Source organism: Fukomys damarensis, unplaced genomic scaffold (assembly GCF_012274545.1).
Source record: "Fukomys damarensis isolate Sample0158 unplaced genomic scaffold, DMR_v1.0_HiC HiC_scaffold_11, whole genome shotgun sequence".
Lineage (NCBI taxonomy): Eukaryota > Metazoa > Chordata > Mammalia > Rodentia > Bathyergidae > Fukomys > Fukomys damarensis.
In genome coordinates, this window is record NW_022900923.1 from 26,427,376 (window position 1) to 26,431,924 (window position 4,549).

The following is a 4,549-nucleotide window of genomic DNA, read 5'->3' on the forward strand; positions in this document are numbered from 1 at the left end:
TCGAGCAATGAACATAGCAAGTGGCCTGCATATTTATGCACAATCCACATACTTAGGTTTGTTCTGTTCCTATAAAATCTACTAAATCAGAATTCATTAACTAGAAAGTGCCTGAGCTAAGTGATGAAATGATCAAAACAGCAGAAGGCAATCAGTGGAATCATTCAAGCAGAAGCGACAGTTCTCATTTGAAACACTGGTGCTCTTATCTGCCCAAGATGGGTCAACTGACAGAAGCAAAAACTAGAACTAATTGGTCCTTTCCTGATCCTAACCAGACCATCTGTGCTTAGTCTGGGACATTAGCTGCCTCGGTCCCATCCTGGCTCCACTGGGCACTAATCTTTTGACCTAGGGTAAGTCATTTACATTCTCCATGCCTCAGTTTCCTCCTGAGTTAAGTAAAGACAACCTCCGCCCTTCAGAGCTGCTGTTTGGAGTAAATCAGTTATCAACCAAAGCACTTGGAACAGGGCCTCCATAAATGTTAGTTTTCACTGTGCTGATAATTTTGTGTTGGAAGGAAGAAAATAAATGGAATGCCTTATCAATGTCTTTAATGTTTTACTTCATTTCATTAATATGTACTAATTGTACATATTAATAAAATTCAGTGTGTTCTTTTAAAACTTCACTTCAAAAGAGAAAGGTGAAGATGAAACAAAAAAGAAGATAGAAAATAGTAAATCACTTAGTAGCATTTATGTAAAGGACATTTCATTAATTTTTTCCAATTTGAGATAGTTATTAGCCATTTTCAGATGAGAAAGTGCATCTTTAATGTTCACTGATAAGCTCACAATCACACATGCTTTGAGTCTACATCGGTCTGACTTTTAAGCTTACCCACCCCTTTCTCCATTCTATACTAGCAGGGTGTGGGAAAATAGAGGGGAAAGATGAGGAGAGCAAAACAGTAGTGAGAAAGGGACTAAAGAATCAGTACTTTTTCAGCCCCAAGCTGAAACTTCTATCCATTCAGATAATATACAACATTTAATGTCAAGATTGAGGTAATAACATAGACATCATTTTCACCTCTGGTGCTGAAAATATCATCAGTAGTAGTTTGGAATATTATATAAACACATTTATATTAGTGAAGCTGGTTAAACCAAAATACTACTGGTTGGGCAATAAAATGTGCAGATAAATTCAAGATAACCCCCCCAAAATGCAGGCTAAAGTAGTGTGCAAAATGTCGGAACAGCACCCTCAAACAGAAATGCATTGGTTTTATGTTTATGTAACAGAATATGATCACTTGCTTTACAAACCCATAAATGATTCACAATGTAGCATAATATTCTTTTTTTTTTTTTTTTGTACCGGGGATTGAACTCAGGTCCTTGTGCTTGCAAGGCAGGCCACCGAATCACTGAGCTAAATCCCCAGTCCCTGCATAATACTTTTGAAACTCAAGTGAAAAGCCCAAAGCATTCTGTAATTACATAGCAGTCATTGCCTGTGACTGCATAGACTATGCCAATCCAACTGTCTTCCCACAAGCAACAGCAGGCTCTCCACATCAAAACTTCATGTTCCTTTCGGGCCAAGTGTTTTTCCTTGTGTCCTGCTCCATTTTTTCACTAACATTGTACATGGTCCTTCTTCCTAAATCATAGGTTGCAGTCAGCCTTCCCTCTAAGGTTAAGGCCACTTGTTCACATCTCTGTGAATGAAAGAGAACCACTGAAGTACACTGCCGTGTGCTACAGTGCCTCATAGCTCCCTTAATTTCAGCAGAGTGATGATTCCCACGCATTCAGTGCATGTTTTGTTTAATTAGTACACAATAGAACATCTTCCTTTGTTTTTATCACAGGGTTGTGATATTCAGAGAAAAATAGTTTAGTGGATTTTGAGATCACAGGTAAATGTAAAAAGTGTTTCTTTTTGCTGAAATGTATTATCTCTAAATATAAACTTTCCTTTATTCAACCTAAAGAAAATTCTTGATGATGAAACAACTGCACTCATCTTAGCAGAATCTTAGATCACTTTGTTGGCATTTGTCACACTTGTATGTGTAGATGCAGACCTGACCTAGAACTTTAGGTAAGAAAAAAATCATATCCCAGGGAAACTGGCATATGATCAACAAGCTATGTCTCTCAATGACTCTCTGAGCTAGGGAAAAAGTGTCAAGATTTAGGAATGAAGTCTAGTACTAGGCAATCCTCCAGCCCTCGGTAGAGGATAAGAACAAGAGAGTCTGCAGGTGAGTGACTGAGGTAAGATTCAGGGGAAGCTTGAACCCAGACTCTATTCTCAATGATGCCTGTTTGTAAAGTTCTCAGTAGCTCACAAGCATTTTTTGACATTGGTGTGTTCTAGCTTTGCAGAATCAATAGCCAGTTTGGCCTTCAGAATATTGAATAGATCTTGGCTTTAAGGAACTAGGGTTAAGCAACTGGCAAAGCCCTTTCAACTATAACCTCCTAAGATGGAAGGTAACATCTTAATATCCTTCCCGGCTAAAAACTCTTCTAGCACCAACCTAGAAGTCACCATTTGGTAAATACAAATCTTGTGGTACAATACAAGAACTTTAGAGACTCTCATTAGCTCTGTCACCAACTTTATTTTCCTAAAGTGGAAATTCTGGTTAATTAACCCATCATCATATTTTGCCTTTTTCTGGAACCCTCATTCTTTTCCAGGTTTTAGTCAATTTCTACTCATCCTTTAAAATTCAGTTCAAACTAAGTATCAATTCATCTAGACACCTAGCATGACCCCACAAATGCTCCAGTTCTGATTTAGAAATCCTTTGGTTCTCCCCTAAACCTTTTAAATGCCCCTCAGATCACATTACACTGCCCAGGGAGAAGAACCGTATTTGTCTATTAGAAGCTCTAGTTTGTCCAACATTTTAAAGACATATTTGAATAAAGTACTTTAAGAGCTGGAGGGGACAGTTTGAAAACAGGCATTGTTGTTGTTATTACCTAATAAATAATAGAGTTTATTATACATAATCAAGAGTTTTCAAAGAAGCATCTTTAGTGACTAATGCAGGAGTTGCCCATAGTCTTATGTCAAGCATTGGGCTTCATCAACTTTTTAACACTGGCCAGAAGGATGAAATACAGTGACAAGGACTATGAATGAGGAAGGGAAAACAGGCCCCAAAGGTCTATGCAAAACTGGAATACTGCCCACCTAAATACAACACCAGTGTGTGTGCACATGACCTGGACTACCGGGGAATTTAGGGTGTACATTCACTGTTGGTTGATTCTAGTCAAATCACAAAAATCTCTGGAATTCAAGAATTGGAAAGAATTTTTAAGTCTCCTGTATTCCAGTTCCCTCATTTTATTGATGAGGAAACTTGATATTTACATATGTCACACAATCTGATCCAAACCACTTACTGAACTATTTATTGACAAACAGTTCAATTCTCCTAGTTTGTAACTTACAGGGTTGTATAAATTTCACTTAGATCATGTACCTGCTGCTTCTACAGTTTTAGGAGTTTGTTAGGGACAAAGTTGGGGTCAAGTTTCAGAATTACCTTTTTTTTTTAATACCAGGGATGTGGAACTCAGGACTGCTTTCAAGGCAGGTACGGTGCCACTGAGCTAAATCCCTGGCCCCATACTTACCATTTATTAATTCTGTAACCTTAAATTGACTTATCGAACTGATCCAAGTCCCAGTTTCTTTCTTTGTAAAATAAAGATCACAGTCTCTCTCTTAAAAGTTTGTGATAAAAGAGGTAATGGTTGTAAATTGGGTAGCAAAAACCTATGCCTAGTAACTGCCTCCCCACTCACTAACCTTTTATAGTAAATACTGTAAAGTTTTGTAAAACTAGTGCATAAAAGCGAGGCTATATCTCTCTTTCAAAAACAAAAAAGGTACTACAAATTGGCTTTTCTGAAGTTTTCTTTCAGTATGGAAGTGGTTAAAAAATCAATTTTCTGGTTTAAATCCTGGTTGCACCAGTGCTCTGGCGTCCCACACGGCGTGCCCTTCTCCGTGGAGGCAGTCACGTATCGGTGGTCTGGAGCGCAGTAGTGTACAGCACAGAGCCACACTGTATCACTTGTTTGCTTTCGCACCTCCGCACCTCTCTGACCAGGTATCATTTGGCTGCCGATTTCAGCCACTGCCTTTATCCTGCTCCTGGCTCTCTGCCCACTGCTGCTTAAAGCGTTTGTTGTGTCTGAGGACATTTCCTTTTAAAATTACAAGACAGAAACTGCTCCGGAGGGACTGGGCTCTGTCATCTTCAGGGACCCGGGTTCTCATGTCTATTACCTGACAGCTGGTCCCTGGTCTCACTTCTTTGCTTGGCCAAATTGTACACAAAGTGCGAACCTGGATTGAGTTCTACAGGTGGAGCAGGCAGCTACTCTCTCCGACCCCCGACCCTCCCCACAACAAACACAGGAACTAGACCCAGAAGTCTTCCCGCTGGGACCAAACTTGGCTGCTTAATTTTGCCGACTTGGCTCCGCGGCGCCCGGGGACGCGGTAGCCCTGGGCGCTCCGCGCGGTGTGCGCCCGTGGTAGAGACGGCGCCCCTGGAGGACGC